The sequence below is a fragment of the Petaurus breviceps genome, unplaced genomic scaffold (genome assembly GCF_028583685.1).
Source record: "Petaurus breviceps papuanus isolate PSGF00001 unplaced genomic scaffold, PetGlider_PUasm1.0 90919, whole genome shotgun sequence".
Lineage (NCBI taxonomy): Eukaryota > Metazoa > Chordata > Mammalia > Diprotodontia > Petauridae > Petaurus > Petaurus breviceps.
In genome coordinates, this window is record NW_027187378.1 from 41,835,667 (window position 1) to 41,857,805 (window position 22,139).

At 39.9% G+C, this 22,139-nt stretch overlaps 1 long non-coding RNA gene across 1 annotated transcript in view; it reads right to left on the reverse strand.

The window, feature by feature from the left end:
- Positions 1–136: 136 nt before the first annotated feature.
- The window catches only part of LOC138151837 (uncharacterized), a 27,859-nt gene continuing 5,856 nt past the window's right edge, over positions 137–22,139 (reverse strand). Inside the window, exons 2-3 of the long non-coding RNA XR_011165933.1 lie at positions 6,564–6,623; positions 137–711 (exon numbers count right to left, since the gene is read on the reverse strand). This is a non-coding gene — a long non-coding RNA (uncharacterized lncRNA). The remainder of the gene's footprint in view (positions 712–6,563; positions 6,624–22,139) is intronic.

Sequence of the window (22,139 nt, forward strand, 5' to 3'; positions counted from 1 at the left end):
GGTCTATCAGATAGAAAGGCCTGGTGGATGGTTATACATCTGCCAGTCCAGTTACATTTTAGAGTTCTATTGTCTATTTCACAACCTTAGAAGGTTGTCCATGAGATGATAGATTATTTTCATAGCTACTCAAAAATATTATCTGTTAAGGTGTGGGGGTTATTGAGAGTTGCACAGGTAGAAGAAATGTCCATATTGGTGAAATTACTATCCTTTGCAGCATTTAAAAATTTTTTAAAATTTATTTTGTTAAATATTTCCCAAATATATGTAATTTTTTAAAAACATTCATTTAAAAGAATTGAGTTCAAAATTCTGTCTCACTGCCACCTTTCCCCCACCCCTTGAGAGGGTAAGCAATATGATATTGATTATACATGTGAAATCATGAAAAACATTTCCATATTAGCCTTGTTTCAAAAGAAAACACACACAAATTCCCTCCCACCCCCCAGGAAAAAAAAGTTTAAAAAAGTATGTTTCTTCAATCTTCACCGAGTCCATCAGTTCTTTCTTTGGAGGTGGAAAGCATTTTTCATAAAGTGGGTCCTTTGGAATTGTCTTGGATCATTGTGTTGATCAGAGTAGCTAAGTCACAGTTGATCATGGTTATAGACAGCTGTTACTGTGTATAATATTTTCCTGATTCTGTTCACTTCACTTTGCATCAGTTCATATACGTCTTCCCAGGTTTTTCTGAAACCGATCCTACTAATCATAATAATTTATTTATTATAATCCAATAGTATTACATCACAATCAAATACCACAACTTGTTTGGTCATTCCTAGCTGATGGCATTCTCTTAATTTCTAGTTCTTTGCCACCAGAAAAAGAGTTTCTATAAATATTTTTGTACAAAATATATCCTTTTCCATTAAAAAAAATCTTTTTGGGATACAGACCTAGTAGTGGTATTGTTGGATCTAAGAATATACAGTTTTCCAACACTTTGGACATAATTCCAAATTGCTCTCCAGAATGATTGGACCAGTTCACAACTCCACCAGCAGTGCATTAGCGTCACAATTTTTCCACGTCCCCTCTAGCATTTGTCATTTCCCTTTTCTGCCATATTGACCAATATGATAGATATGAGGTGGTATATCAGAATTGTTTTAATTTATATTTCTCTAATTAATAGTTATTTAGAGCATTTATTTTCATGTGATTATTGATAACTTTGATTTTTTCATCTGACAACTCCCTATTCATATCCCTTGACAATTGAGGAGTAGAATTTGTTTTTATAAATTTTACCCAGTTCCCTATATATTTGAGAAATAAGGATTTTATCAGAGAAATTTGCTATGGATTTTTTTTCCAGTTTTCAGTTTTCCTTCCAATTTTGGCTGCATTAGTTTTGTTTATGCAAAAGCTTTTTAATTTCGTGTAATCAAAGTTACCCATTTTATTTTATGTCATCCTCTCTATCTCTTGTTTGGTAATAAACTCTTTCCTTATCCATAGATCTGGCAGGGACATTTTTCCATGCTTCTCTAATTTACTCATGATATTACCTTTTATGTTGGAATTGTTTATCCATTTTGACCTTACTTTTGTAGACAGTATGAGTCTGGTCTACACCTAGTTTCTTCCAAGCTACTTTCCAGTTTTTTCAGAAATTTCTGTCAAATGGTGAGTTCTTACCCCCAAAGTTTGGATCTTCTGGGTTTATCAAGCACTAGATTACTATGGTCATTTATTACTGTGTATTGTATACCTAATCTGTTCCACTGATCCATCATTCTATTTCTTAGACAGTACCAGATTGTTTTCATGATTACCACTTTAAAATATAGTTTGAAATCTGGTACTGCTAGGTTACCTTCATTCACATTTAAAAAAAATTAATTCCCGGGGCGGCTACGTGGCGCAGTGAGTAAAGCTCTGGCCCCGGAGTCAGAAGGACCTGAGTTCTGTTCTGGACTCAGATACTTAACACCCATACACACAAAAATAGACTAGCCGTGTAACCTGGGGCAAGTTACTTAACCCCAATTGCCCTCTAAAAAGCAAAAAAAAAAAAAATTAATTCCCTTGATATTCTTGACCTTTTGTTATTCCAGATAAATTTGTCATTTTTTCTAGCTTTATAAAATAATCCTTTCGTAATTTGATTGGTATGGTACAGAATAAATAAATTAAACTTAGGTAGAATTGTAATTTTTATTATATTGACTAAGCTTACCCACAAGCAATTAATATATCTCTAATTTTTTTGATCTGTATTTGTGTGAAAAATGTTTTGCATTTTCTTCATATAGTCCTAGGGTTTGTCTTGGCAGGTTGATTCCCAAGTATTTTATATTGTCAACAGTTATTTTAACTGGAATTTCTCTTTTTATTTCTTCCTGCTCAATTTTATCAATAGTATATAGAAATGTTAATGATTTATGTAGGTTTATTTTATATCATGGAACTTTGCTAAAGTTAATTGTTTCAACTAGTTTTTTAGTTGATATTCTCTAGAGTACTCTAAGTATGGCATCATATCATCTGTGGAGTGATAATTTTGTTTCCTCTTTGCCTATTCTATTTTCTTCTCTTACTGCCATAGCTATCATTTCTAACAATACTGAATAATAGAGGTGATAATGGACATCCTGGCTTCACCCCTGATCTTATTGGGAAGGCTTCAAGTTTAATTCCAGTTGTGGATAATACTTCCTCTTGATTTTAGATAGATACTTCTTATCATTTTAAGAAAGCTTCTATTTATTCATATGCTTTCCTTTGCAGCATTTTAAGGATGGGATGTCCCATTCTCCTTGCCTTGTATGGCTTGCAAGGACCTTTGGCCAAAGGCAATAAAACTGAGACCTGACCAGATTCACTAATATTCAAATATTCTTGGGAGGTAGTAGTGGGGATAACATTTCGTACCTTATCAGCTATTATAAGCTGGCCTCCTACTAAGAACATAGACCCCAGGAATGGGATTAGAGATAGGTTGATGGGCAGGTTGGGCAGCAAAATTTGTACCAATTATAATCTGAGGAAGAAAGTGAAATTTTTACACTAAAGGTAAGCTCCTGGGTCATCCTGAGAACAGAAAAAGGGTCCCAGGACAAAATATAATAAGAACAATCACCTCATACTGCAGATAGGAGACTGAGAGATGGAGTTCGGGTTAATGAAAGACAAAGAAATCCCTTTGCATTGTTTGTTTATACCTCAGCTCAGTTCTGGACATTGCAGGTCTTATTTGGGGATGCTGGAACCTGCTGATGACCAGTCCAGTTTGAGACTGACGGGGCTGGGTTACTAGGTAGAAATTGAACTTTAAGGGGTGGGTGTCATTGTTCAAGTCATGGCCTGGAGATCCTAAGAATATCATAGGATTTACATTGTGAAGGACTTAAGAGACTATTTAGGCCAGAGGTCTGCTGGTAAATGTTTAACAGCTGTCTCTCTTGGGGGTGGGGGAAGTACATAATATATACATTTTTAAGTTTATTATTAACATTCATGATTAACATTTTCTCCATTGCTTTCTTTTTTTTTACTTTTTGGAGGGGTGATGGCAGGGCGATTGGGGTTAAGTGACTTGCCCAAGGTCACATGGCTAGTAAGTCTGTCAAGTGTCTGAGGTCAGATTTTGAACTCAGGTTGCTCTGACTCCAGGGTTGGTGCTCTATTTACTACACCACATAGCCACCCCCTCTCCATTGCTTTCTTAAGTCTAGGCAATCAACAAAACAATAAATCAAGCCCTAATCTGTAACATGTGCTGATTTCTGAGGTATAGATGTTACCCTGAAAATTTAACAATCAACCCTCCCTTTCACAATCAACAATCATTGTACAAATGAGGAAACAAGGCTTAGAGAGGAAAAGCAATTCCCTACCAAATATATGGCATAGCTGGTATTTGTAACCCAGTACTTCTGACTCTAGATGGGAGTTATTTCTATGACAGCACACAGGGCTTGTGGCCTGGGTGGGAATGGGTTAAGTAACAGCCACTTAAGATGTGCCTGTGTAGGGGTATACCCGTTCATCATGGTAAGTGTCATAGCAAAATCAATTCTCTGTGTACTTTGGGGAATTACAACTATCATTTTGGTGTGATTTATTTGGTGTATAACACGAACATGGCTATTTGTTTCATCATTCTGAAAGTTCATCTAAAATTGCTTTGAGTTTCTGGTTTTCGGGGGTGACATGTCCAATTGTTATCTTCTCTCCTATGAAATATGGATCAAGGGATACATTGCTGCTGGCCTTAAGAGTTTCCTTTGTGGTTACCTGTTTTGGGTTGCAAGGGGAGTTTTACTGCTTTCCCTTCTCCCAACCCAGGCTCTTTTTAGCAGGAAAAATCAGAGCAAAAGCTAGTCTTAGTTCTTTGTTCTAGTGCCTCCTGGGATGGTAATGATGATGGTACTAACAAATGGCTGCTCACATTCCTATAGCGCTTTAAGGTTTACAGAGCATTTGGAAAAGCACTGTACCATGCTGCCTCTCCCCTGGTACATTTTAAAATAATAACTCACATTTCTAGAGAACTTTCAGGTTTACAAAGTACTTTTCTCTCAGCCACCCTATGAGCTTGAGAGAGTATGTGTTCCTAATCCCCATTTTACAGATGAGGAAACTGAGGCTGAGAGGTTCTCTTGCTTCAAGTCCCAACTAAAATCCCACTTTTTAGGAAAATTTCCCCAAACCATCTTAATTCCAATGCCTTCCCTTTGCTAATCATTCCCTATTTATCCTGTACATAGCTTGCTTTGTGTATATTGTTTACACTTTGCCTCCCCTTTTAGATTGTAAGCTCCAAGAGAGCAGGCCCTGTCTTTGCCTCTTCTTGCATTCCCAGCATTTAGTACAGAACCTGGAACATAGAAGGTGCTTAATAAATGTTTATTGATTTTTGATTATTGCCCCCAAGGTCACACAGCTAGTAAATGTCTTGCCCTGGGACGTGAGCCTGCACCTTTTTCCCCTTCATTCTGTGCTTCCCCCCCCCCCCCCCCCACCTGCAGCAGGCTGTCTATGTCTCCCCTTGCAAGGCTGGGGGAATCATCTCTCAAGATTTAAGACTCCCACCTGAAGCCTGTTTTAGTCATTAATAGCCACGATGATGATGATGACTAATGATATTAGCTGAAATTTATTCAGCAGTCTAACTAACTCAAAGTGCTTTCCATATGTCACCTCATTTGACTCTCACAACAACCCTGTGTGGTATGTACTCAAGGTCTAATTCCCTCTTTCCAGATGAGGAAACTGAAGCTCATAAGGGTGAAGTGATTTTTTTTTCTGCCAAAATGGGGAGATCCACTCATAGGAGTATTAAGAAGCTCTTTTCTCCCATCTGCCCTCTGGTTTAGTTGCTAACTGCTCATCTGGACTCTGTTCATCTGGTTCTCTGCTTCCAGCGAATCTGAATGCTGATATTCCATCTGGAATGTTGAGGGGGCCTAGTTTCTTTTCACAGTCTCCCCTCCCCTCCATAGCAGTCAGTCAAATAGCATTTAATAAGAGCACAGTACTAGGGGGCAGCTAGGTGGCACAGTGAATAGAGCTGTGAATAGAGAATAGGCCCTGGAGTCAGGAGGACCTGAGTTTACATATGACCTGAGACACTTAACACAAAACTAGCCATGTGACCTTGGGCAAGTCACTTAACCCCAATTGCCCTACCTTCCCTCCTCCAAAGAGAAAAGAAAAAAGAGCACGCTACTGTGCTAAGCTTTGAAAAACATGGCTTAGTCTGAGGGCCCTAATTTGCCCCAACGTATCATAGATTTAGAGTTGGAAGGGAACTTGGATATCACCAAGTCAACCCTCCTCCATTTTATAATGAGGAAACTGAGGCCAAGAGAGCTTAAGTGAGCTGGCAAAGGTCCTATAGGTATTAAAGCGTCAGGGGAAGCCTTTGAACCCAGGTCTTCTGATCAGGTACTAAAGGTAGAGTTCTCTCTTTCTAGAGGAGGAAACTCACAAGAGTGAAATGACTTTTGTTTTCCTGCCAAAATGGGAGATGCACTCATAGGAATATTAAGAAGCTCTTCTTTCCCATTTGCCCTCTGTGCAGTGAATAGAGCAGATAGAGTACCAGGTCTGGGGTCAGGAAGACTCATGTTCCTGAGTTCAAATCTGGCCTCTGACACTTACTTGCTGGGTGACCCTTGGCAAGTCACTTAACCCTGTTTGCCTCAGTTTCCTCATCTGTAAAATGAGCCGAAGAAGAAAATAGCAAACCACTCCAGTATCTTTGTCAAGAAAACCCCAGATGGGGGTCATGAAGACTCAGACATAACTGAAACAAATCAACAACTTCTGACTCCAGAGTCAGTACTCTTTCCATACTGCTTGTGAAAAGATTTGCCCATAGGTATCTAGTAAATGGCAGAACCAGGACTGGAAGCTAGGCTCTCCAGCTCTAACCCTCTTACTCTCTATTTCATCCTGGCCCTCAGGAGATTGTGAAAATGGTGCATGTGGCAGGTGCACTTAGAGTACTCTGGAATGGGGTAGATGGTTTGGTGATGGTACAATTTAAGCTTGAGACTTCATTGTTATTTCTTTCCATGAGTGGGGCCCCTTTAGTAACTCACCTCATTCTTGGTGCTGAGAGATTTGGGGCAGGCTACTGGGGAATTCATTATCTTGACATCCTGTGATATGGAATACAAAGGAAGTCAAAGTTCTATGGGGTTTCCCATCTTCTCAGGCCATTGGTACAGGGGAGGTCTTTAGTGGAATCCTTCAGGGTACTGTTTAGATCAACATTTTTAAAAATAAATGATTTAGAATAAAGCATCAATGACATCAAATTTGTTGATGTCAAGAAATTAGAGGGGCAACTAACACTGAAGATGATGGACTCCAAAGTCCAAAATGAGAGCAGTAGGGGGTAACCCGTGCTTCAGTGGATTTCTGACCAGAGATACAGGGATTTCCTCACTAATGCAGATGATAACTCCTTCATACCTTCCTCTCTTACACTTCTTGCACTTGTCTTCGGTAGATACTCCCTAGAAGATATAACCAATATACTAAAGACCTTTTGCTGGTTCTTTTAATGTTGCATGCACCTAATAAAGTGAATTTTGTTTTGACCTGAAACTCTAATTTGTTTTCTATGGTGTTATCTAGGTGAAGAAAATCCCTTGAAAATAAGCAAAAGTTCTGCAACTTAATTGTCTTCAAGAGTTGCCTGAGGTGCTGAAGAGTTAAGTGATATGCCAGTAGTCCCACAGCCAATAATATGGGTCAGGAGCAGTGCTTGAATCCAGCTTGTCTCAACTCTAAGACCTGGTGCTCTATCTCCTACCAGTGCTGTCAAACTCAAATAGAAATGGGGGCCACTAAGCGATATGCGTCGATCCCTACAGGCTGCATGCTGACTTAGAAAGCCAGTCAATAAGAACGTTATTACTAAACTACAGTCCTCTCAGTGAGATGGGTAGTACAAGTATTATTTTCATGTTCATTTCTACTTTATAGAAGAGGAAACTAAGCTAAGTGAGATAAAAAAAATTAATACATCAACACATTAAAATCAGATAGGAACTATGTCTTAATCTGGTACAGACTGCTCTAGGGAATGCTGTGAGCTGTGTGTTTGACACTTCTGTCCTACACCATGTTGCCTCTGTAAAATTTAATAGAGATAAACATAAAGTCTTACAGTTGGGTTTTAAAAATCAACTTTAGGGGCAGTTAGGTGTCACAGTGAATAGAGTACAGGCCATGGAGTCAGGAGGACCTAAGTTCAAATCTGGCCTCACACACTCAACTAGCTGTGTGACCTTGGACAAGTCACTTAACCCCAACTGCCTTGCTTTCCTCCCTCCAAAATAAAATTAAAAGTCAACTTTATACAAGTATGGGATAGTAGAGACATGGCAAGACTGCTATTGATGGGGAAAAGATCTGGTGGTTTTAGTAGACAGCTACCTTGGCATATGGGTCAACAGGATGATGAGGTAACCAAGAAGGCTAATGAGATCTTAGGCTGCTTATTGGTAGAATGTATATATGTTGGTTTTTCCATTAGAGTGTAAGCTTCTTGAGAGAAGGCATTGTTTCATTCTTTGTAGTGTATTACCAGTGCTCTTCACAGTGTCTCACACATAGTAAGTGTTAATTAATGCTTGCTGATTGAATGATTGATAGATCCAAGCCCAGGTTTTACTAGATGGTCTCCAAGTCTCCTTCCAACTCTGAAACTTGGTGATTCAAGAATTCTACTTATTCTTATCATCAGGGCTTTTCTCTCAACTGTAAACTTAAAGTGCTCTATCAAACGAGATAACATTTGTAAAAAGTGCTTAGCCCAGTGCCTGGCAAGTAGTAGGTGCTTTATTAAATGCTTGCTCCCTCCTTCCCTTGCTATATAAATACTATTATTATTATTTTTAACTATAGTTCTCTGAGTTAAATGGGTAGTACAAGTAATATTTTCATGATCATTTCTGCTTTAAAGAAGAGGAAACAGAGCCTAGTGACATTGAGTGCCTTGCCTATGTTCCTACAGATACGTGTCAGAGACAAAATTCAAACTTAGGACCTGTAATGCCAGATCTGGTCATCTTTCCATTATACCACAGTCACTAACCCAGCCCTAACCTTTTCAAATATAAAATACTTGTGTGTTAGAGAAGGCATCAGATTTATTCTTTCTAAAGGGCAGGCTGACTGCACCACCCTCTCCCCAGCATCTACTGCTTCCCTCCTTTAGCTTAATGTGACCTGCTGTCTGGCCCGCTTGCTGGCTTTTTAGAAGCATTTTGCTTTTTGGAGATGAATTATGCTTTAGGGAAGGCTTGAGCCTAAGTCAAAGAATCATGGGTTCATAGATTTAGAGGTAGAAATAGACCTCAGAGAACGTTTTGTCCAACTTGTTCATTTTATAAATGATGAAGCTAAGACCCAGAAGAGTTAAATGATTTAAGTTCACAAAAGTACTAAGTAGCAGATTTGGGATTGGAGCACTGGAATTGGAGCCACAGGACCTGGGTTCAAGTCCTGGAGCTGAGTAAATTATTTAATCTCTCTAGACTTCAGTTTCTTCATCTATAGAGTGAAGTAGTGGACTATGCATATACATACATACATATACACACACACACAAATACCTGTACATGTATATATGTATACATGTACACAACACACACACACATATATATATATATATACATATATATGCACATGATCACAATATAGTAGATTAGGTGATCTTTAAAGTCCCCTCTGAAATCCATGGTCCTAGGGTTAAATCCTGCTCTTGATGTTTGCTGCCGGGGTCAGTAACCTAGCTGGCCTTCAGGTCCTCATCTGTAAGATGGGGGAGTCAGGCTAGATGGTTTTTAAAGGTTCTTCATGTTCCAGAGCTACGAACTCTTCCAGCCCTAGATCCCATAAGGTGAGAAGTTGACAGAATGATTGAACCTGACCTGGCAGGATGGTTTGTTAACAGAGGAGAAGCATGGACTTCATAGAAGGAAGACCATTTTGGTGGATGGGAGGAAGTGTGGCATTTGGGAGTGACAGGCTCTGATAAGAAACCCAGCCCTGGGGCAACAGCCCCAGTGGCACACACTTCAAGGCAAGTCCCTTAGTACTCCTTCCCCAGGGCAGGGGGAGAGAAAATCCCCTGAGTTATTTCAATTACATGGATGACTGAGGAGAGCTTTAGTCTAAGTAATGGAGCCAGCTCTGGATTGACAGGTGGAGCTCCCCCACCTCCCTCCCTCCCTGGGACTATTTAAATAGGCACCATTGACCTTCAAAGGGTGAGACACTAATGCAGGTGTTAACCCTAATGCCATTCACTCAGGCCTGTCATTAGCACTTACACCCTTGACAGGTGTTTTCTGTTGCACCAGGAGGAAGGTCAGGACCTCAGAGTTGCTGAGTTCCCCTCCCTGAAGGCAACACTTCAGGGTTGGCAACCGGCCAGGTTGCGATTGGCCTAGCTTGGCCTCAGTGTAGGGCTGGGGGTGGGGAGGGGAAAGAATCGGGTCTGGGAGCTTCTCACAGCTAAGGAAAAGTGTTTATGTCCATTGTTCTCCCATAAGAGAAAAAGTTTCCTTTTCTTGTCTTCTTTGGCCTCCTGGTATCTTTTTAGAAGGCTGTGGACAGAGACCTGGGCCTCTCAGGGAATGGAAGCTCAGGGGGGAAGGGAGGGATAGGGGCAGAGACCTGGTCTATGCTGTATCACCTCCCACTCTGCTCCCCCTCAGTCTTGAGGCTCTCCTCTGTCTGGAAGGTCAGCCGGGCAAACTATCCATCGGCATCAACCTTCGGGCAGAAGAGGAGGCCCCAAAGGATCTGGGTAATTGTATAACCTGTGCCAGTCCAGGTACTCAGCTGACCCAAAAGGGAAGAAGTCTTAGGGTCAGAGGCTAGAGAATCACAGGATGTTAGGAGTGGAAGGAACCTTAGTGCAGAGCATGGCACAAAGAGTGTTGACAGTGGAACTAGGGGATATGAGCTCAAGTCCCAGCTTTGCTATTTACTACCTGTGTGACCTTGGGAAAGTCATTTAACTTTTCTTGGTCTCAGTTTCCATTTTCTGTAAAAATGAGAGTTGGCTTATCCTGTAAGGCAAGGGTTCTTAACCTTTATGGTACTGTAGACCCTTACATATGGTCGCTTACATTCATAATGGAACAAAATTGTAAATTTTAGTTAGAGGGTAGTGAAAATAAAGACATAATTATTTTCCAACCCAAGTTCCAACCTTTGAAATCCCTCCATGGTCCATGGACACCAGGTTAAGAATCCTTATTCTAAGTTCTTTTAGCTGGAAATCTATGATTTTATAGAATGTTAGAGCTGGATGGGAATCTAGAATCTAAAATGCAGAACTGGAAGGGGCTTAAATCTAGAACATAAAATGTTAGAACAGGAAGGGACCTCATGTGTTACCTAGTCCAATTCCCTCATTTTATGGATGAGCTGCTGAGGACCACGGAGGAAGAAGTGACTTGATATGAAAGGGCATTGAAGACACCTTCTCAAGGTCATCAAGTGATGGGATCAAGAGTTGGAAGGGGTCTTAAATATCTAGCCCAACCCCTTCAATTTGGGGAGGGGGAAACAAACTTTAAGTCCTGTTTGACTTCTGTGGGAATAACTTCATGGAGCACTGACCCCACTGATAGCTTTTTCCTTTCTCCAGGTAAAAGAGGGAATCCTCAAGGTTTATGGCTGCTTCTATTTGAGCCTGCTCAGGGTCCCTGCTGGAGGAGGGATGCGAAGTGCTAGATTCCAAGGTTATCGACTAAGCACTCCCACTATGCAGTGCTAATCCCTGAGCTGATCAGAGAATCTTTTGTTTAGCTCTTATGGCAAAGCTGGGGACAAGCCCAAGCTGAGTTGTTGATACTATCCACAGAGGTAGTGCAGTGAGCTCTTTGGTTCCATATGCTTCTGGAAGGCCCAAGTGGAAGAGGAGTCCCTTTGGGTAAGTAGTGTAGGTAGTACGGGAAGATCATTGAACCTAGAGTCACGCAAATTAGGCCCAAACCCTAATTTGGACACTCATTTAGTTGTATGATCCTGAGAAAGTTATGGAATTTCTCTGGCTTTCTTCATCTATACAACATCCCCAGTAGAATGTAAGCTCTTTGAAAGTAGGAGTTGTTTCTTGCATTTCTTTGTCTTTTTATTTCAGGAGCTCGGCGTAAAGTAGGCAATGAGTAAATAATTATTAAGTAGAACTAATGGAATGAAAATATAGATTCAGTATCTGTCTTACAGGGTAGTTGCTGGAGTGAAAATGCTTTGCTAACCTTAAAGTGTTATAAAAACATGAGTAATGTTCAAGTCGTGGCTTTGCTACCAACTAACTATGTGACCCTGATCAAGTCATATTGTCTCAGAGTCCTAGTTCTCTCATCTAAAATATGGATGATATTTGAACTACCTACCTCAGGGTTGTTGTGAGAACCAAATGAGATAATGTTCATAAAGCACTTTAAAAGTGTATGTATAAAATTGAGTTACTGTTATTTCAAAAGAAGGTAGAAGAAAAAGGCAATACTTAAACCCAAAGGAATAAATCCCTAATGGTAGAATTTCAAGTATCATCAGAGGAGATTCATTATTTTGGGTGGGGCATTAGAAAAGATTCCGTCTTTCTTTCTTCCTTCCTTTTTCCCTCCCTCCCTTCTTTCCTTCCCTATAGTTTTCAGAGCACTGTGCTACAGTGCTGGAAGTAGTGCAAAATATAGAGAAGGCATTATCTCTGCCCCCATGACCTTTACTCTTTAGAAGTGGGATAAGAGCCCAACACAGAGAGCTTAAATACAATTAAGTTCATTGGCAAGGTTCAAAACAAAATGACCTACCAAGTTCCCTTCAGCAATATTCTATGATTTATGAGATAATGACAATCTATTAATCCATGGGTGAAGTAGGACTTGGGAATGGTCTTTCCTTGACTTTGTCTTTTGACATTTACAAACATAAAATTCAGTAGAATGTAAGCTCCTTAAGGGGAAGGACTGTTTAGTTTTGTTTTTTTTGTGTGTGTCCCCAGAAGCCAGTGCCATGTCTTTCACCTAACAGACACTTAATAAGTGTTTGTTTAATCGAACTGAATTGCATGTTGTTTTCTATGTCCTGGAGGCCATTCTTAGAATCTTCTCCACTTCCTAGAATTATCCCCTCTGATTTGCATACTCACACTAGCTGGGGTTGCCTAGCTAGGCTAGTACATGCTCATACATAGCCTAGCAGAGGTGCCAGGAGGCAAGGGAGGAATGAGCCAAGCAATTTCACATTAGTCATACAAGCATAAACCCATCAATTACACCTGTCCAACTGAGGAGTCCAGAGTTGGTATGAAAATAGGGTCATGTGTTAGGGCTATCATACGGAAGGAGGAGCAAATGTGTTACCCAAAAGTCATATGATGCTGCTTCCATGCTTTTCTTTTCTACTACTGGCTTTGCTTTCTCTCATATCTCTTGACATCTTGGTCAAGAAGGGGAGACAGAATACCCCTTAGCCCTAATTGCCACTTTCAGACCTTCACCTTGCCATTGTCACCCAGCAACCTGTTCTCTCTTTTGAGGTTTACTCTATACAGATATATCACCCAGTTCTGATCCTGGTGATAGTTAACTACTGGACCCTGGATCATTCCTATTCTTTTTTTGAAGAGCTCAATATCTACTTCAAAGTTTTCCTTTTCGCCCTAGCCCCTGAATTGTTATACTAGGGCCTTTCAACATCAATACTGAAGTTCCCTCAAACACCCTAGTTCTTCGCTTTCTTTAACCCTTTCTTTAACTTCTTTCATTCTATTTCAGCTATACACAAGGATAGTCATACCCTTCATCTTGCCATCATCCACAAGCTTTGTATTTCCACAATTAAGAATTCTGCAGTTCCTTGTATCGATAGCCTCCTATCGCTTCATCTTTATTTCCTACTCTCCTAAATCTATTATCTGTACTCATCATTACCACCAGTCTTCCCACCCTTCAGTACTTTCTCCAGCTCTTGCTCTGGCTTTGGCTTTACTTTCTTCTTCCCCTTCCAATCTTGATTCTACTGTTAACAAGGTCAGTGGCATGCTGTTCTCTGCTGTTGCATCCCTTGACCCCCTTCTGCTACTGACATTCATGCCTTGCCAAAACTTCCCTGTCTGCCTCTTATCCTGCTCACATGTTGCTTAACAGAGCTGGAGAAAGTCACAGATTACAACTAACTGTGTCCACTACACATTTACATTTTCACAGCAAAGTAATTTTTTAAACTACTCCTTGATTATTGAACTCTCTCTAGCTGTTCCAAACCTACTCATCTCTTCTCCAACTTCCCATCCCACTGCCTTTCAGAAGACCTTGTTTTGTAATTTTCTGAGAAGACAGAATTCTCTTCTCCCAGAAAAGCCCTTTGATATCAGCCCCCAATCTTTTATCCATGATTGCAGTCTCTAATGAAAAGGACCTTCTCTTCCTTCAACTTGTACTCTATTTATATTTCTCTGAAAGACTGACCCCACACTCATTCCCCAATCCCTCCCACCCCCCATTTTCATCATCCTACCTATGTGTTCGTTCTTTGCTAGCTAGCTATAAACACATGAGGGTCTCCTCTATCTTTAAAAAATCCTCACTTGACCCTATTCCCTCAAACTACAATTCTATATGTTGTTCCCTTTTCATAGTCAAACATCTAGAAAAAGATGTCTGTTCTAGTTGCCTCTACTTCCTTTCCTCATTCATTTTTCAACTTCTTGGAACCCAAGTTAAAACCTTATACTGTTATCCCTTCCACATTGAGATTTTCCCCATCGAGTTTCTGATATATCACAGGTCAGCCTAAGAAATGAAATAGGAATTTTTTGGGAGTTTTAAAGAAGCCACAGATGACACTTGAAAGCTAACAGATGACACAGTAAAAGGTTAGAAATTCAGAAATGCATAAAATATATGTATATTATGTAATATCAGCATATTTTATCTTTTAATTTCATAATAATTCAGACTTCTTCTCTAGTATGAAGGGAGGGCCAAAAATTTTTGCACAGATTTTCCAGATTGTGGGGACACTGTATCCCTACCCCCTCAGTATGGAAGGGATAACTAACTCAACTGAAACTTATCAATGATCTTTTAATTGGCTGATCTGACTTTTTCCCCCTGTGTCCCTAACCTGCTTGACTTCTCTGTAGCATTTGATGCTATTGACTATCCTCTCTTTCTGGATAATCTCTTCTCTAGCTTGTTTCTTCTCTCCTCCTACCTTTCTGATTGCTCCTTCTCAGTCTCCTTTGCTGGGTCATGACACATACTACCTATGGATAGGCCTGAAGGCTCTCACCTTTGCCCTTTTCTCTTACACCCTTTTTTGGTGACCTCCTTTGCCCTTTTCTCTTACACCCTTTTTTGGTGACCTCCTTAGCTCCCTTGGGTTCAGTTATCATTTCTACACAGAAGACTCCTAGATCTATATATCCAGCCCTAACGCCTATCCTGAGTTCTAGTCCGATATCACCAATTTCCTATTGGATATTTTAAACTTGACATCCTATAGGTATCTCAAACTCAACACATCCAAAGCAGAACTCCATATTTTCTTCCCTTCTACCTTCCAACAGCCCCTCTTCCCAACTTCTTTCCCTTTTTTGTTGAGGGAACTATTATCCTACTCAGAAGAGTTGGTAAACTGTGAGGTGCCTTCAACTCTTTACTCCTCTTTACCCCACATATCCAACCAGTTGCCAAATCCTATTGATTCCACTTATCTCCAGGACATTTTTGCATATGTATCTTTCTCTACACCCAAATGGCCACCACCTTAGTTCAAACCCTCATTATTTCCAATTTGGACTATAGCAAAAGTGACATCCCTGCCTTAAGAGTTTTCCCTTTCCAAATCATTCTCCCCATAACTGTCTAAGTGATTTATAAGCACATTTTACCATAGTGATTGCCTTATACATCTAAGATGAAAAACAAATACCTCTATTTGCCACTTTAATCCTTTACAACTTGTTCCTGACCTACCTTTCAGTTATTACATATTAATCCCCTTAATGTACTTTTTAATCCAACCAAACTGGCCTTAGTGTTCCTCATATACAACATTCTACCTCCCATTTCCTTGCCCATTCTACAGGCTATCTTCTATGTCTGGAATTAATTTCTTTCCTATCTCTAGTTTCATTCAGTACTCAGATCAAATGCCACCTCCTACATGGGTCTTTTTGATTCCTCCAGCTACTAGTGCCCATCCCCCCAAAATATCTATTTTGTGTATACTTATGTTCCATATAAGATTGTACATATTTTCTCCCCAAGTAGAATGCAGACTTTAGGAAAAGGACCCTTCCCTTCCCTTTCCCTTTCTTCTCCCTTTCCCTTCCTTTTGCCTTCACTTCCCTATTGGAATTCCTAGTTTCCTTCACACCCACTTCCTATATGACACCTTTCTTCTTTCTCCCAACTGCTAGTGCCTCATCCTCAAAAAAATCTTGTGTTAATTTTATACATATTTGCTTGTTGTCATGTTGTCTTCCTAAATATAATGGACTTCTGGAGGGCAGGAGCTATTTAATTTTGTCTTTGTATCCCCAGCATCTAATATAGTACCTAGTATATGCTATGATCCTAATAAATGTTTATTGATTGCTTAATTTTCTAGAATATTATGTTCAAATCAGCTATTATTCCTGGAAATTCCAGAGTCTAGTAGAGTGGTAGGCTTCTCACTCCTTGATAGATATTTGTAGTGGTCATGTAATTTTGAATTTGAAGATCCCTTTGTGTTGGCAAAAGTAGCAGGTACTTAACACTTAGTAACTGATCAAGGCTCTGATTGGGGGAACAGAAGGTATGAATTCCTGTCTCTTGTTAACTGACATAACAGGAAGGGGTTGGCAGAAGGAAGTGAAGTAGGTAATACTGTGTATATAAGAAAAGCCCCAGAGAAGCACAGTCAGAATTTCCTTGAGACTGAGATCTTTTGGCAGAACAGCTACAGAAGAACGAACTGTGAGAACCTGAGAACTTGTGGTTGTGGAGCTTCTTCTGAACAGGAGCCCAGGAGCCCAGGAGCCCAGGAGCCCAGAGCCCAGAGCCCAGAGCCCAGAGCCCAGAGCCCAGAGCCAGGAGCCTAGGAGACTGAAGCATGATCAGGATGCTAAGACTTTGTTTGTTTGTGGCTTGGTTGAGCCTTGAATTCCTTGGAGCAGAAATGGTGAAGGAGCTGACATGGACCAAACCCTGTGAACGCTAGTGTGGAGCAGGATCTCCCCAGAGAGCTGGTCAAGGAACTGGGAACTGTCTGCCATTGAACCCAGGCAGAATCAGGGACCATGAAAGGGGATCCAGGGAATCTGAGAACAGGCTCCAAGTCAAGATGAAGAAAAGACCTCTCCTTGGGTACTGAGTAATTATGGAATTATAGTTTAGAAGTAACCTAAGGGGTGGAGGATTTTGTGTATGATACTTAGTAAGACTTTACTGAATAAGTTGACTGATTATGCTTTGAGTACTTTGACTATTGTTACAATTAGTGACTGATTGTGTTTATCAAGACTTTGCCCAAGAGTGGAAGACTTTGACTGTGTACTTTGATACTACTGATAAGTGACTGATTGAATTAACTGAAGAGTGACTATTTTGTGACTGATTGAATTAACTTAAGAGTGACTATTTTACTTTGAGACTATGTTGTGAATATTATATTGTGATTTTCTGTGATAAGTTGAAATATGGTGGATGCTGTATTTTGAATTATGCTGTACCTTGATTTTCCATGGATGTTTTGCTTTTGTTATAGAATAAATAGAGTGATCACTATACTGAGTAATCAGAACCTTAAAAAAGCTGTTTACAGTAACAGTTCTTCTGGAAAGCTTCTGTGCATGGCATTACAATGTTTTATGACATACTGTTTTCTTGAAATTATGTCTTGTTTATTTGCTTCTTGATCGTATGTTGTATAAACCCTGAATACAATATCTAAGCATGCTTTTCTGCTTCTGTTGAGAACCATTATGCCAAGGTTATCTGACAAGGGCTCACTGAAATATAGCAAGCTTGAGAAAGGTGAAGCGTTTGCCACTGTTTGGTCCTTGAGAGCTGGTTTTTTATAGGGTAGATAAAAACAAAGCATTTATTAAGCACTTACTGTATGCTAGGTGTTATGCTAAGTCCTGGGAATGCAATTTCAGTAAAAAAGAAATATGATTGGAGGTGGCTAGGTGGCACAGTAAATAGATCACTGGCCCTGAAGTCAGGAGGACCTGAGTTCAAATCTGGCCTCAGACACTTAACACTTACTAGCCGTGTGACCTTGGGCAAGTCGCAACCCAAATGGCCTTCAAAAATAAAAAAGAAAAAGGAAGAAAAAAAGAAATATGATCTTTGTCCTCCAACAACCTATATTCTGATGGGGAAAAAAAAACCTCATAAAAGGGAGCTGAGAAACATGAATGGGAGAAAGGGAAGAAAGAAAGCAGAAATGTAGTCAAGAGATTCAGGAGCTGAGTTGTTTTAGAGGTGAGCATAGCTGGTGTAGGTGCATCCACAAATGGAGGTTCTGATGAGGAACTCACCATCAGAGGAATAAGCTTTAGGAGTGAGAGGTTCACCAGTGTGAGAAGACAGCTGGGTCAGGGGTGGGAAAAGTAGCACAGAGAGTCAGGACCTGAGTGAGTACAGAAGGTAAATTTACAAACCTCTTGGAAATGAGTTGGTGCAAGTCCTGATTGTGATTTCATGTCTAGTATAATGGATTACCTAGATCTTGAGGGTTCCGATAAATAACTTCCTTAAGAAAAACATATTCTAACCCCTAGGTCAAAGAAAGTAAGAGAAGTTTACATGACAGTAAAAGAAGATTACAGCCATTGTCAGGGAGATAAAAACAATCATCAAGGAAGTTCCCTCAGACTTCAAAAACTCACAGACTCACTGTCTAGGGACTCATGAGTGGGTCCAAGGTCATTCTGCTTGGGGGAAAAGTTAATTCAAACTGTTGCATTCTGCTCCATAAAATTTTGGCTCAAGACGATATTAGTTGAAGGTATGAAAGAGTAGGGGTTAGTTAACTCAAGCAACCCCAATTCCACTATTGTCCTGGTCTATAAAAGTGCTGCCCCATAGAGAGAACCAGAGCTGAGTGATAGGTGAATGATTTACTGAGAATCATAGAGAAATTAGAATTTATTTAACACTTCTGCTCCAATGGGACATGTGCAAATGACTAGAATGAGTGTGGGACTCCCTAGATCCAGAGAAGTTTTCTGAACAGGATCAGGTGAATGGCTATTAATGCCATCTAGTGGTCAAATCTATAAAATGTGGACATGATCTATGTTGTGGGGCATTTACTTTGCAAACCTTAAAAACAATGAATTGTTATTATTGAGGTGACTAGGTGGTAAAATAGCATACTGGGTTTAGAGTCAGAAAGACCTGAGTTGAAAACCAGCCTTAACTATGTGACTCTGGACAAGTCACTTAACTTCTGTTTTCCTCAGTTTCCTCAACTATACAATGGGGATAGTAATAGCATAGACCTCACAGGATTCTGAGGATCAAATGAGATAATATTTATTAAAAAAAAGTACTTAGCACAGTGTCTGGCACATAGTAGATGTTATGAAAATGCTTATTCCTTCCCTTTCCTCTGTTACTATGGAATCATAGCTGGCCCATAGCCTCCAAAGTGTGGTAGTTCACCTGCAGGATCATAGATTTAGCATTAGAAACAGCCCTTGGAGATTATCTAGTCCAGGGGTAGGGAACCTGTGACCTTAAGGCCACATGTAGCCCTCTAGGTCCTCAAGTGTGGCCTTTTTTTTTTTTTTTTTGCTTTTTGGAGGGGGAAGGTAGGACAGTTGGGGTTAAATAACTTGCCCAAGGTCACATGGCTAGTTTTGTGTTGTGTCTGAGGCCGGATTTGAACTCAGGTCCTCCTGACTCCAGGGCTGGTACTCTATTCACTCCACCACCTAGGCATTCCAAGTGTGGCCTTTTGATTGAATCCAAACTTCACAGAACAAATCCTCTTAATAAAAGATTTGTTCTGTCAAATTTTGACTCAGTCAAAAGGCCACACCCAAGGACATAGAAGACCACTTGTGGCCTCCAGGCCACGGGTTCCCCACCCCTGAGCTAGTCCATCAGTTCTTAAAGTTTTTGATTTCAGGATCCTTAGCTGCCCAAAGGGCTTTTGTTTATTTGAGTTATATCTCTTAATATATTAGAAATATATTATAAATGAAAACATCTTAGTATTATTATCAAAAGAGTTTTGACCTTGTATATACCCTGAAAGGCGTTTGGTGACTCCCAGGTATCCCTAGACTATACTTTGAGAATTGCCAGTATAGTCCAATCCAACCCCCCTCATTTAAGAGATGACAAAGTTGAAGTCTAGAGGGGTTTGCCCAATGTCATAGGAATAGTGAGTAGAAGAACCAGGATCAGTTAATATAATGAATAATAGAATTATTGCATTAAGTATGTATGCTTACTAAAAATTGTCTCTGTGTATGTGGCAAGATATAACTGAACTCATTAGTAGATTATTAGAGAAGAATTTCTTAGCAGATGGTTGATTAGTTGACTTACTATTATCTGGACTGAGTATGAAGGAAGAGGCCATACTTTCTTACCCTCACTTACTGAAAAGCCTATCTAGGCTCATTTGGTTAATCTCTGGGCAGCTATAAATTCCTGCCAATCATTAAGAAATTATGTAACTACAAGCTGTATATGTAGCTAGTACAGATTTGTCTCTGAATGATGTGGCAGAATTGTGGTTTGTAGATGTGAATAAAGCGGGGAGCAAAATACCTGAACTGTGTTCCCTTGTGTAGACTAAGGAAACATAGTTAACCCATATTGATGGGCACTGGCTCTCTGATGGTCGTTAGCATATAACTGCCCATGAAAACCTTTGGTAAGATGCTAGCTAGCTAATGGTCAACTCCAGCACACTCTATTCGCTGTTCCTCTCTAGTATCCTAGATGGAATATTAGGTATTGCCTAATTATTAATATATTATAGCTAATAATATCTCTGATATAATCTATAATATAATATATAAATAAATGAATAAAATAAGTAAAATAAAAATACTAAATTAAATATATTAAAATAATTAATTGCATGGCCATTGGTTGAGGTTCATTGGATTTAAAGCTAGAAGGAAATCTTAAATACTATCTAAATCCCCTTATTTTACTGATAAAGAAACAGAGATCATTTGCTTAAGGTTACATAAAGGGTAAATTACAGAGCAAGGGTTTGAGCTCAGGTCATAGGATTACAGCATAATATATGCTCTAGGTTTACTGTCCCACCTCTTACTTGGAGAAGCAGTGTGAATTCCCATAGGGCAGAAGCTACATCCCTCCTCAGGATTCTAGAGTAGCACAGGTGAGGAGGAAGGCAGGTGGGTATCTTTCTAGTATGAAACCCACACTGGTGTGCTTCCATTACTTATCAGTCGATAGCAATTAGTAAGCTAGGCTTAATTAACTTTTTCAAAAGGGTAATTACTAAGGTGCTATAATAAGAACAATTGATACAAAATATCCGCCCACCTCCAAAATCTGGGACACACTCTTCCACAAGTACTATAGAGTCCAGGGGAAGGTCCAGAGTCCAGGGAAAAGCTTAGAGTACATATGGCAAACGGGGTAACTCCCAGCGCATGGAAGTCCTTTTGCTGCAGACTTCAAAATATTGTCGTTAGACATGGAGGAGCTTTTCTGCTGAGATTCTTGTAGAATCTTTCGGCTATCTTTCTTTAGTAAATCTAGTTTTTACTCAGGTCCCAGTGCAGGCACTGTTCCTATATACTACTGATTAGAGGACATTGCTAGGATGTTGATGAAGAAGTTCAAATCTTCTGGCACAGGGTCCTCCTCCTCTGGTAAAGATATTGGGGGAAGTAGGCTGTGTTTCTCTCCTCCTAAGTAATTCTGGCTTTGGGGTCCAGATGACCCCTATCCCTGCTACTAAACTATCAGATGCTCCTACCCTCAATTCAAACTAACCTGCTGGTTTTATAAAAGTTTCACCAGACATGGCCTAGTTTCCTCAACCAACCAAAATATACTACCTATGTAGCACCACCTCATTTCCTCCAGTGGCTTTCAAGGTCTTTTAAACTGATTGAGGACTTTTTAAACCTTATATAAAGTCTTTGATTGATTAATTCAGTAAAACTGTCTGGGCCTCTTCAAATTTGGTTTATACTAACTCTGATTGATTGCCTTCATGGAAATGTTCTCACCTGATAAAGGTATCAGAGCTAAATGGGGTAGGGTGATTGACTGATTTAATTCACTTCCCCTGCCCCCTTTTACAATAATAGCAGAGATCCAGAGTTGGAAGAGATCTTAGGGGTCATACAGTTCAACCCCCTTAGCTTATGAATGAGGAGCTTAGGTGACTTTCCCATGGTTACATAGTAAATCACAGCTCCAGGATTCTAACCCAGATTCTTTGATTCCAAATCTAGTACATTTCCCACTGTACCACATACTCTAGCTTAAAATGTAGAACTTTCCTCACTATACCATAAAGCCTCTTAAATACTTCTTCCCCCTATCTTTTTACTTTTTTTAGAAGTAATCGGGGTTAAGTAACTTGCTCAAGGTTGCACAGCCAGTTATTTTGTGTGGGTGTTAAGTATCTGAGGC